The sequence below is a fragment of the Sabethes cyaneus genome, chromosome 2, assembly GCF_943734655.1.
Source record: "Sabethes cyaneus chromosome 2, idSabCyanKW18_F2, whole genome shotgun sequence".
Classification (NCBI taxonomy): Eukaryota; Metazoa; Arthropoda; class Insecta; order Diptera; family Culicidae; genus Sabethes; species Sabethes cyaneus.
Window position 1 is genome coordinate 169,958,350 of NC_071354.1, and position 13,921 is coordinate 169,972,270.

The window sequence follows — 13,921 nt, forward strand, 5'->3', positions numbered from 1 at the left end:
AATTACAATCCGTAATGCTGTGATCAGCCTTGACTTATGACTTTCCGAATGACCCTCAACCGCAGTTGACGATCAAGAGTTCAACTCCAATGTCTGGCCTGCGTTTTGCGGTCAGTTTTTTTTGCACCCCTCACACCACAGCTCATTTAAGATAATCCATCAATCCCGCCAGCTCCCGAGCCGACGCTGATGGATTCTGTAGGTGACCGCTCGCAATTACTTTCATTTCTCCTCTTGCACGATGAATATCTCGAAACCACGTTACCTTTAAACTGCGAAAAAGATATACCGAGCAGAACTGTTCGCAAACAACACAACGCTACCAAAACCTAGCATCCACTGCCACTGGGAGCACCGCTATCACCAAAATGAAGTGCCCAGTTTCTAAATGATCCCATCTTTACTACCGGACCGATTTAGCAAACAAGCTGTGCAATATGCCCCGCATTCATCCAAAAAAAACTCTGGTCACCTTAGCTTATTGGTTACCTGAGTACATATGGGCGGTGCAATTGACGGATTTAGTGGTTCAATTCTCATCGGAGGAGAAAGACCACAAAAAGCAATAATCCAGATGTAGTGAATACGAATAATATGATATTTTTCTTAACGTGGGCATTATACCCCCTGTCCCCCAACATCTTTATCATGTGATAATTCCCAAATTTCCTAACCCGATTACCTAATTAATTTTGTGTAGCATGGTTTACCATTTTATGAAAATTGTAAACCTTGCTGCAGCGAATTGGTTGTTTCTTGTTTCACTTAGTTATTGCCAATGCACGCCTAATTTGATAAATGTGTTTACAGATTTTTTTCAGTTTTAAAATGATTAAAATAAAAATCGGTTGGTACGCTAATGGAGAAAAATACTATAATCTGAAAAAATGCAATATGGCGGCCAGATCCAAAATGACCGCCAACAAAATTTTCACTTGGTTTGAAAGCTCTATTTTTTACAAAACCTTGTACTTTGCTACATGTTCAATAGCAAACTTTAGACTTATAAAATGATAAGAATGTCAAGCTGTGCTAAAAACATCAATTGTTTTGAAGACTATCCGGCCCCTTAGCAAACGAGTGGTTCGAAGCATTGAAATTCTCATTTTTTAACCATTTTCAATCAATCAAATATGTGTTTTGTGAGGAAGCCATTGGAGTTCAAAAATCATTTTATGATCATTTTGTAAGCAAATAGATACAATACAATGTTCAATTGTTTAGTTTTGTTTTCCACTGCACCTTGTCATTATTTTCCGTGGGCTCAAATATATGTAATTGCAAAGGGAATTAATTCTCTAATTCCGAAAATCCCAAATCTATCAAAAGGACCAGTCTGCGCTTAAGTGTTTGCTTCATAAACACTCATAAACCATTGCACTTTGCCTGTCAATCACTATTGAATTGCGTAAAGGCGTGCCACATGCATCACATGCAGTGACGGGAACAACCCTTCGCCAGTTTTCGTCCATTTTATTTCCAACTCTCCAAAACTATTGGCACCAAAATATGCCTCACCTACCCCTAATCAATAAAAAAGTAACTCCCTCCAACGACACACCGATTGGTCGCTTTTTACCGAGTTTTTTAACTGCTTTACATGTGCCTTCTACCCCAGCCATATAGAACGATCCAATCCCGAAAACCGCATGCTCAAAACTGTCCGCTGAAAATTCTTCCGCCGCTCCGTTTCTACCACCCGGTCCACGGTCAACGAGTCCTGCTGTTCGATACTGTTTTTGCACCCCACGACAACCAACACAACAATGCACGGGCACGAAACCAACCGCCCTAACAGAACGGGAAAAGTGGGATAAATCACCCTCCATCCACTGACTGCACTGCACTGCGTGGATGCAAACAACGACCGTTCGACGTTGGCGGATTACGGGACCTCGAGTCACCCTCCTAGCTAGCTGCTGCTTTCTCCCTACGATACCAAAAATATAAGGGTGTCAAATCTCTCTGGTTTTCGAAAATTTGCTCAAATTGCCACGAAGGAGGGATACCATTTGGCACGTCGTCAGATGCTTCAAAGTTGGACATGCGATTGATCTTGTTCCACCGATGCCGATAGGGATGGATTGGAGGTTCGATTTGGTGAAATTCCATATTTAGATGAGCTTGAACTTTTTGAATGTTTTCAACGGAATTGCTGGCTGGATCTTATTGAGTATTAAGTTATAAGCAAACCGAAATATTACTGAAAACTTATAGACTGCAACTTCTACAGGCAATAGGTACATGTTATAGTTAAAATCATTCCATTAAAATATAAAAGTTCAAAGAAAAAAATACATTTTAAATAAGCAGTTTAGTAAAAACGCTCATTGTGAAAATTGAACTCTCTTTTTTCAAAACTTTCGATTCTACGCTCTGAACAAAGCCATTCTGATCAGAATGGCTATCCGGATTTCTGAACAAATTGTATAATTTAGTGTCAGTATAAAAACCTGATTTAATCCACCTAGTGGGGAAGGGAACCTTTGTTATACCGTCTTACTTGCGATTTGAGATAGAAATCGACACGTTTGGTTTACATGAAATTTTTGGAAATTGAATAAGTTTACAAAATTTGAAACAAATAGAAGCACTTATAAATTTTGATAGTTTCTTTTCTCATGAAATTGCTGAGTAAGTTGTTACTAATGAGGGTAAGTGCAAGTAAAAGTAAGTTGTAAGATGAAATAGTATTCTTTAACATATACATTGCGTAGTAAAGGTCTAGTTAATAGGTTTTTGAACTATGCATAATTTCCTGTAACGCCATTCTATTTGATTCACAACAATAAAGTTTTCTTGAATAAATTTCATCAATTTTTATGAACCTTCGGTTACTCACGTTGTTGTATTTTGTACACCATATGTAGGTTTTTGAATGCCATATTGTTATATAGTTACAAATCGTATATTACGTATATACTAACGTATATACTAACGTAACGTATATAAACCGACATCACAGAAACGAAGCAAGTAGCATGTGAGGTGTACCGCAGTTGGCCCCGACTGGAATTTTCTTTCGTTTCTTCATATGGAAAAATGGTGTCTGTGTGCAGCAAAACTACCAGCAAATGTAAAATGTTTAAAATGTATCCGTCTGTTGGTAGTCGAGTGATTCGGGGTCAAAATCAGGGTATTTTTTATAATCAAAGTTCTACAGTTCGTAAACAAGGAAACATAGAGGTATACTATGTTCAGAAAAGTTGTGTATTTTTATTATTTATACAACTTTGTAATACATGAAAAAGTCATACAACAATTACAAAAAGAGCTAAAATAGAAAAACTGATTTTTCAAACTCATATACAATAAATAAGATCTCTTCGTTGAAGAGATAGAAGGTTACTGTCTTCATCAAAATTTCTTGTAATAATATGCTCTAAAACTTTGCAGAACACATCAATGTGTTATATTGAAACTGAAGGAAAATAATTTTTTTATTTCACTTTTAGGGGGATTAATCAAAAATCAAATTCTACCAGACGATAGAGCTTTCAATTTCAAGAAACTCTTCCAAAGGTTCGATAAACCTAAAACCAAGTTTTCCTAGTCAAAACTCTAGTGCGCACGTTTTCTTTAGTTTTGGGCTATTGTGCGCGCGAGTAACTGTGTTATAAAAGTTGGCGCGAGTGTTCGAGGGTTAATATCTTTTGACCGGTAAAATCAATTCTTATGAAATTTTGCATATATATTCGTAGTGTGAAAACCTCTCGTTTGATATTAAAATAATTGAAATTAGGTTATTTTTCTTGGTTAAAATCATTATAAATTATTGTTAATTTTGGTGTGGTGTATTGAATTACTCATAACTTTCAAATTAACCATCCAATCAAAAAACCATTCAATAGTGATCTATCCGGCTATATTACCTGCCAAATGAAACTAATAGCGCGTAAATCGGTTTGGCCATCTCTGAGAAACAGGCGATCATTTGAACCTTGTCAAAACTGGTTTTTTAAGCATAACTTTTAAACCACTTGTTTGTTTTCAATAAAAATTGGCGTGAAGTTTAGCAATAGTAAGAGCTTTTATTTGGTACTAAGATCGATGAAATCGGTTTTGTGGTTCCGGAGAAAATCGTGTCACGTAATTTTCACATTTTTGCTTATAACTTTTAAACTAAAAGTCAGACCACGAAACCATTTAATAATGATATACTAGATAAAAATACCTTTAAAATAAAAGTTATAGCAGACGAATCGGTTCAGCCATCTCCGAGAAATAGGCGATTGAAAATTGAAGCGCACACACATACACACATACACACACACACACACACACACAGACATTGCTCATTCGTCGAACCTGATCGATTGGTATATGTGAAACGGCCCTCCGGGCCTCAGATCGACTTCGTGTTTTTCGACCAATTCCTAAACCTTTGTTATATTGTATAACAAAGGTAAAAAGCCGTTTTCGATATAAAACTGACTGTAAAGCCAAAAATGCATAATGTATAGTTTAACACCAGCTGATCAGAGTTCAGAACAAGAATTCTGATCAAGCAGAATCGAGGTAAAAATCAAGAGGGTTTCATATAAAAAAAGCAATTAGCAACACTGCATATTGCATGCTGGGATTACATGCTGTTCAGTTACGTACTTTTATTCGTGCTAAGATAGCTACTACTTACGTAGGTATCATCGTGACTCTCCCTCTCCCCTAAGTTGCAAACCTCCCTACCCCCCTTCCCACACTCCTCTATGCGTTACGTAATTTATGTACAAAGCCGAAGTAAAATTTTCAACTTGCCAAATTTGTTGACATAGGACTACGTTCCAAAGCGTCATTCCAAAAAAATTTAAAAACGTGAGTGTCACGAAAAGTGGTTAGATTTTGAGTGCTGACTTTTTCCTGTTTTACAAAGTTGTACAAATAGTAAAAATACACAACATTGCTGAATATAGTATTCCTCTATCTTTGCTTGTTTAGGAGCTATAGAACTTACTATAAAAATACCTTGATTTTTACCCCGAATTACTCGCAATAAGGCATCATTTTATTCAAAAACTCTCCCCAGAGAATCAGAACAGTTTTAAGCAGGCTGAAAAGTTTTATAAATCATGTTTAAAAGCACAAAAGTTAAATAATCTGAGTTATTCACCACTGGTTCACATTCGTCTATTTCCTATAAAATAGTTGCTATATAGCAGCATTTATTCTAATACGTTGATTTGAAATATAATTGCCTAAAAGTTAAAATATCACCAATTAGCTAACATTTTCTGCACGCTAATAGTTCTTTTTGACACTCTGTTTATCAGTTTATTTCACAATTGCTCTGTATTGCTCTCAATACAATCGAAAGTATGCTAAGAATTCCATGCAATGGTAAAGCAAAAAATTAACATCCAAAACCTATTTTCGAATCGAACAGTCGCTAATTCTTCCTCACTTTGAAAATTGCTGCACCAGCATCACGTCGCATGCATGAATATTCTGTCTACCTCTTTTCCATATAGGACATCAGATTTTTCTGATACTCTATGCCGTTGTATCTTCTCCCGTGAGCACAAAACCTCTCATCTTTTAATTGTACAACAGATAACATGACACCCTACAGTACAACATTGCTTATATGCTATCCTATGCGTTAATTCACAAACAATACACCTAATTTATACACACTGATTAAATACTTATGAGGCAGATATAACAAGACGAAATTTCTTCTTTTCTTCACGAGAGACATTTAAATCGAATTTGAATAAATGCTTGCAGTCAGGCTTGGCATACACTTTTCGCTTCGATTTTGCTCTTTTGATTACTGCATCTCAGCCAAGCAAAATTTGAAAAAGTGACGTATGGGGCGTTTGTAGAATTTGTTATTATCTACAATATTGCTGAAGTACGCATTACTGTGCGTTTTGTATTTATGGCGCTATGAGGCTGCTACCCTCTTGGTAGCAAAAAGAGCGCTCTTTTTGCTACCAATCGCATTGCTGCTTTACAGCGCCGTAAATACAAAAGATAAAACTTCACTTTCTTCAGCATTATTATAGATAATTGCTAACTCAACAAATGCCTAATACATCACTTTCTGAAATTCTACTTGGTTGAGGAGCAGTAATCAAAAGAGCAAAATCAAAGCGAAAAGTGTATGCCAAGCCTGCTTGCAGTATGTGAATACCATCGCACAATGGGCAAAAACGAGCTCGTAGTCCCAAGTATTAAAAGCCGCTGGTTTGGAATCTTACAAGATACCTATTCTTATGTAAAAAAAAATGCGGGAAATCGATTGGCGACGGTTTCATCCTGCGTAGACTTCGGGAAGTATTTTCCGTAAAAATCATGATAAAAGCTAATTAAACAGTATAAAAACGTATTTGCCGCCCGTGAAACGAACTCAAATAGCTTCCAAATTTTGTCAAAACATCAGAAGAATCAAATCCCATCCATTCCATACTGTGCGAGATGCAGGTATAGTCCATTTTGCCCAATTCACCCCTAAATACATAGTAAAACCTAATTGGAGCGATTAAAACTAATTCAAAGACAGGGGGATAAGCCCGAGTAGTACCAGTTTACTCGAAAGACATCAGGAGAGTTGTTTGTCAACGATTTAGTAGCGTGATGAATTCACAATCGGTCCGTTTTGCCTGATTCTCTCCTAGATCTACAAAAACGCGTTCTTTTGCTGTTGCGTAAAAATCGTAATTTTTCAACGATGGTGTCTTTGGAGAAGTTTATCAATATAATACAGCACATCTTTTCAAACTAGCTAGGTAATCTCATATTCATCTATCAGGGTGATACAAACTTTTGTTTTTTTGAAATCGTCCAAAAAAAAATTTTTATTCAGAAAAATTATAAAACACTAAAATGAGCAACTTTGCTGAATATAGTAACTATCTATCTTTTGCTAGCTGCGATAATGGTTTATTTAAAAAGTACATTTAAAAATCAATTCTGTACAATAACTCCGCATCCAATTAATTTATTGCTTTCAACTGTTACTCAGTATGTTAAAATACACATCTCTTTTGAAGGTTGTTTTTGCCTTTGAGTTAGTTTTAATTGCTTTAATTAAGTTATCTATGCATTTGGGGGTGAATTGGCAAAATGGACTATTCTTGCATTTCGCACAGTATGGAGTGGATGGAATTTGATTCTTCTGATGTTTTGACAAAATTTGGAAGCTATTTGAGTTCGTTTCACGGGCGGTATATAAGTTTTTATACTGTTGGATTAGCTTTTATCATGATTTTTGGGGAAAATAGGGTAAAATGGACCGCTTCCCGAAGTCTGCGCAGGATGAAACCATCACCAATCGATTTCCCGCATTTTTTATAAGAATAGGTATCTTGTAAGATTCCAAACCAGTGGCTTCTAATACTTGGGATTACGAGCTCGATTTTGCCAATTGTGCATCGGGTGAAAGATAGGGTTGGTCGCTTTTTTATAACAGTTTATCTTCAGCACATCAAACTGGTTTGTCACGGTCCTAAGAAATCTCGTTAGGACGAGAGGATTTTATAACTCTTTCTCGCATACTTCCCAGGCACAAATAACAAGTTAGAATAGACCTAAACGTCGTATAGAATCTTGAATCTGTTGAGACAAGGGGGTTTTGTTGCTTTTTTAACATAAAGAATTTAAAATCACAACAGAATCACATAATTGTTACATCTTTTATGAGTCGATCGGTATCTAAATCATGAAAATTCATTCATTATTGGCAGAGCTATTAGCATCTAGTTAATGTAACTATTTGTGAAAACACAAGCATTGTAAACATTTTTAGATGCCGAGAGTCGTGGCTCGTAAAACACAAATCGAAAACTTTTCAGAGGAGATAATGCGGGAAACTGTACAATACGTGCTTGCAAATGAGTTCTCTCACTACAAAATTTGTAATTGTTTTAGAAAAAAGTGTCACTGTAGACATCTTTCCTTTACAATGTTTTAAACAAACCGATCACGCGCATATATTTAGAATTTGTGCCGACTAAAAAACGAAATCAGTTTCTAGTTAAGACGATATTGGATTGCTTTATGAAGCCTGAAGTAATTATAAATACTGCACTATATGCAATAAAACTTGAACCACACAGCTACAAGGAATTAGAAACGTTTATATGGGTGCAAAAGTAGAAATTCTGATTGCTTCTGAATCAAAACTGCTAACAGAAGCTAACAAATTAGCAAATTAAAATCAATAAACTTTTTCATTTCAGTTGTGAATCAAATTCTTTAACGATTTGACTTTAACAGCGGTGTTTTGAACAATATAGCCATAATCGATCCTAGTTATTATGGTAATATGCTTCAATCCTTCTATTAATCAAACAATTTTTTAAACTATATCCACCTTTTCGCGTGTGTAATGGCGGCTGGTTGGTACAATTTTCGGGAAACGTTAGCATACCTTTGGCAACTTAATTTTATTCACATCAACTTGATATTTCTACGCTTGATTTTGTTGTAGAACTTTCAAGAGTACGTGAGCGGAGTTTCCAAAAGCAAATAAACATTGTCGAAAAGTGTACCCACTAGCCGCCATTAAGCACGCGAAAAGGTGAAAAATGACAATGATGTGCAAAATATCGATTACGAGACTTCGCTTGAACCTAGATAAAAGTGATGTCCTGAATGTAAACTGCATTAGATGAGTGTGCCAGTGTTAAGTGTGCAAGTGTTGGTTGTATCATTTTGTAGGGTTGGGTTGGGTCATTTGTTTATTTAATAATCTAAAACATATAAATATCGCATAGATATATTACTTACTTGTTAACTGTTTCTTAGTCTAAATACACATTTTTTCATACCGAAATCATACATACGAGCAACTTTGTTAAAACGGTTACAGCACATGGCAAAGCAAGGAATTTTATTTTTAAAGTTTCATTCGAATGCACTACATAATATATTTTCGCTGTATAACTAGCAGAATGAACGAAAGCACTCTGTTTGACGGTTTCCGTTCTATAACACACTTTCACCCTTGTTAATCCTCCCAACATCGACCCGATCTTGATTCGCAATTTACATGTACGTCAATCATCGCTCCTGATTAGATGCATCGCCGTCCCAAATTGGGACCCTACGTTGGAATTCGAGTGGCAAGTCGATTTCGTCATCTAATTGACACTTGAGTTAGCGAGTACAATGCTAGCTGTCAATCAATGTCCGAAACTTTTTTCGGACCCCGGTAACATTTCGCGACAATGCAATCGATTTTACCCCTCCTAGGGATTTGTTTGTGGAAAAGCCGATAATATCTTACTCATATTCGGTAGGTTTCTTTTGCTGAGCGCATGCTGATCGAACGGTGCTAAACATTATTTCAATGCTTTTTTGTGTCCGCTAATGATGATCCGAAAATATTGCTAAAAAGCATATAAATAAAAAATTAACCTCACTCGACCGTTTCACACACACAGGGGCTCGTGCCAGTGTCCAACCTAGGCAGGCGCAACGGTAGTTTATTTGAGGTCCGCCAAAGGGAAAGCTGCAATTGTACGGTACAATTTGGTGCACCGAACTAATCCGCTTTGTTCTGCAGACAGCCGGATGGTGTGCATTATGCAAGATCATCCGCCGCCCGTCTGCCGTCCACTGCCCATCCACGGCCGGTCGATAAGTGTGGCGATGTAAATGTGCTTGCAATTTTGCATTTGTGGGTGCCGATTGAATCTATACCTACTGGAGGATGCATTTTAACGACAGTTGCCTACTACCGGGGCTACCTACCGAGCCGGATGGAGGGTGAAATAATATCGATTTGGATTCAATTGTTCGGTTCCATTTCGGGGTGCAATGTTGTTCGTCTTTGATCGCCAACATAATGTGTGCTGAGAACAGTTATGGGTGCAAAGCTAGTCGAAAAAAATTAACTATATTTTGATAACATTTGATGAAAATGAAACAAACTTCCTAATTTCTGTACAAACCCAATCTTTTAAAAGCATTGCGTCGATCGAAAATCTGTTCTCAAGATGTATGTTTCTAATATTATGTTTCAATGATTCCAGATTCTAGTGATTATTCCAGAGATTAAATACGGCTATAGCTATTATTTTCAATTATATTTAGATTAAAATTAAAATCGAGAAGAATATTCGAGAAATCACGTGAGGAGACTCTAACGTAACCCTATTGCAATGCCCCTGTTCCACTTAGTACAGCATAGGCGTCTTACATCCAATGACACACGATGGTTGTTTTCATCGAATATATCTCACATTGACCTAATTTCCATTCAATTGTCTCTGCTCAAAGACGGGAACCGCTATCAGTTTTACTAAGACTGGGAAGTGATGCACTCTATTTATAAACGAAGCTCCTTTTAGCTTGGGGTTCCGTGCGGAGAAATTGGCCTGCATTGTTCAATGGATCAATTTCAATCGACGAAGCCGCAGCGTACTGAAACCACGTGGATGCGGCTACGATTGAACGCGCTCTCACAATGGTATCAGTTACGTGTGTCGCATTCTGTAATCTACTTTACCGCTACCGTACAGTTTTCATCAATCGATTGGGTTTCGAACAGAAGCATCGTTCATTATCAAGCATAAAACACATTCCACCCGATTTCACGTACGGATGTACGCATTCCTCGAATAAATCGAACCGTTAAAAAATGTAAAAGCGGTCATTCGGAATCAAAACAAAACTATCAAAACATAAAATGCTAGATCAAAACAGAAAAAGCAAACAGTCGAGCTGGCGTTTCTTTATTTGCGCACGACTGCTGGCTGGGGCCACGCAGTTCCGTCATGGATGATAGATAAATGTCTCGACGCAGTGCCGCACCATCGAAACCCATGGCACGATTTGGTCGCTATCACTGTATGTCTTATGCTGCTATTTATTAGGCAGCAAACATAAACTACGTGTGGTGCGTGTACAGAACTATGAAACCTCTGTCTACGTCTGGTAGCAGACACATTCCTCAGCAGTATGTTAAGTATTTCATCATCAGTTTCATCATATTTCTGTTTCTTTCGATTAACTGTGCTTGGCCCTAGTTAAGCTGTGCGGCGCTAACGTTGTGATAATAATCATCCCAGTGGAGATGACAAACATAAAGTTCCATTCACGGAATGGAACGACGAAAATGGGGCTGTATGTAATGTTGTAAACAAACTATGCTGCGGTGCTTCTCGGCTGGAATGTGCAAAGCTATGTAATCATAAGTTGGTTAAAACGTGGGAAGTTGTAATAATTTAAATAACTAGGTATAAACGTTACTATCGACTCTAACGAATAAATACAAGTCGGTAAAGCAATGTGCTAGTGGTCTTGTCACCCTTGTAACCGATCGTTACAGTAGGATTAGATAATTTTATATATTTATTATGCATGTCTAGATAAACGCCCACCTTTTTGAATTAGTACTAAACAGAAAACACATTTCAAACGTATGATACAACACCGATGGGTAAAAGGGTAACGGCACAAAATACAATGCGGTCGACAAACCGCCAAATCAATTGAATAGCACCTTTGGGCCGTTCTCAAGAATGTGCCAACGGCCATTTTCGAATCAGGCGAACGAGTGCAGTGGAAGTATAAATTTTTAAAAGGTATTTTTTAATTGTGCCAAAGTGCCAATTTCGGAGCTCTTGCAAATTCCCTACCCGAGCATTCAGGTAACTACAACGCAACCATCGAAAAGCCGAACAGCTACTAAAAGGGAAAAATCTCCACCTTTATATAGGACCTTTTTCTCTATACTTTTGAATACCGTTTTGTTTAGCGATCGGCGATCGCGTTCCGGAAGCTTGCGAGCAACCGAAGACACCCTGCACTCGTTTCGGCCTAGGCAACTTAACGGTTGCCTACGCCTAACCCGTAAAGGACCAGCGTTTCGTCGTCTGATCGTCCGCGATCATAACTGCCAAGGAGGACATCAACCCTCGGGCATTGGCCCTAAACATAAAGGAGGATTCCCTTCTCGGTCTGGCAAAAGTCGGTATCGTCCGTCGCCAGTCGATTTTAGTCAAAGAAGGAAGCGCCTGGGAAAATACTTGCCTGGAACGCTTTTCCAGGTCGCCCATTCGTTACCCGCCATTCTGTCGTCGACGCCATTTTGCCAGCCGGTATTGGAGACGCCCGTAGCCGCACCGAGGATCAGCGAGCGCTCGCCGGTCAATTCAGTCACCGTCACAGTCGAAAAGCAGAGGAAGCAGCGTGGGACGTACCGTGAACCCAACCCATTGGAAACACTGCACCGCACAATAAACACACTCTAATAAAGAAGTTGGCGAAATCCCTCTAGTTTGCCCAGTAGCGCGCCGACCTTGCGACGAAGTCCGGGTCTCGTGCTGCTGAAGTTTGTCGGGGTAGCAGCTCACTTGGGAGTTGTTACACCCTACTCTAAAAGTTGTCTATTTTATGGTATCAAAAGCTTTTCGATGGCTAGGAATAATTCGGAGCCCATGAAAGAGCAATGTGTAGTAATTGTCGGAAATTTTGTTAGCTTCACCTATGTATTTTTGACATTCTGCAAAACGACTGCATTTTGTAAACAAACAACATGAAACCCGACAGAAGAGAAAAAACTGTGCACAGTTGGATAATCCATTGTGGTTTGCATCTAGACTAGCTAAACAGCTGAAATCGCCTAAAAATACCGTATGGTGCATTATCAAACGGTATAAGGAAACATTGACGACGATTCGGAACCCTCAAGCTAATCATCGCAGTGGAACTGTCGACCGGATACTGCGTGGTAAGATTTTGAAGACCATCAAGAGGAATCCCAATCTGTCGGACCGTGATTTGGCCAGAAAATTCGGTACTGCCCATAGTACCGTGAGGAGAATTCGACTCCGGAAAGAAAACAAGTCGTATCGAGCTAGCAAACAGCTAAACCGAACCATAAAACAGAATAGTGTGGCCAAAATCCGTGCTCAAAAGCTACACGACCGGCTGCTAACCCTAGTAGCACAGTTGTTACAAATTAATTGTGGCAACCGATATGTGACCAATTTTAGACATAAATGAGTTATTATAACTAAAAGTTCCAAATGGGTGTTGCTTGAGAACCAAGGCTGACTTGGGCAAATGCCAGGTCAAAAATTTTACTTGGCAACGGCTCGGGGGGATGTTCCTTATGCATATATGCTTCTTGATCGTAGCATTTTACGAAGAGCGAAGTAGGCCTCGTGCCTCTCGTTTCGATGCCCGCCCGTCGAATCACCCCCTCAAGAGCGACATTGAACAGCATTCAAAATAGGCCGTCACCCTGTCTCAATCCTCGCCGCATTTCGAAGGGACTCAAGAGTGTCCCCGAGATGTGCACGAAACGTATCACTCGATCCAATGTAGCTCTGATCAGGTGCGTCAGTTTATCCGGAAAACCCGAATTAATCCACCTAGCGGCGTGACCTAGCCTTTCTACTGCCACAATAATCATTATTTAATTTCTCAGGAACTTAATTGTAGATGTATAGATGTTATATTAGACTATATTTTTAAATATCCGTTTCGTATTCCTCAAAATCCTTATTTGCCAGTAAAATTCACAACGTATTGTGTAGAATAATTATATTTTCTTTCCTTGGGTGCGTAAATACATGTAAGCGTCATTTATGTTACTTGATGAACAACTTATTTAGTTTTATAATATTTATAGAAAAATAATGTAAACACAAAAGATAATTTTTACAGACTTGAATGAATATGTATAGAAAATTATAAATTAATCCTCTAACGGGCCTACAGACGGCCTTAACTTTCGGGCTTCAGAGCCACATACGAAACTTGTTTTGAATTGACAATATGAAGTATTTGTTCATAGCAGATTTTTTGATATTTTGATATTAATACCATGCATTCGAAAGTTAGCATCTTTGAAAAACAAGAGTTCAGAAAAATTATTATTATATTTCACTTTTGAAGAAAAAGGATATCTACAACAAAATGATTGATCTCAAAATTTTACTATTGGTTTGCTTGGCTTCAATTTTGC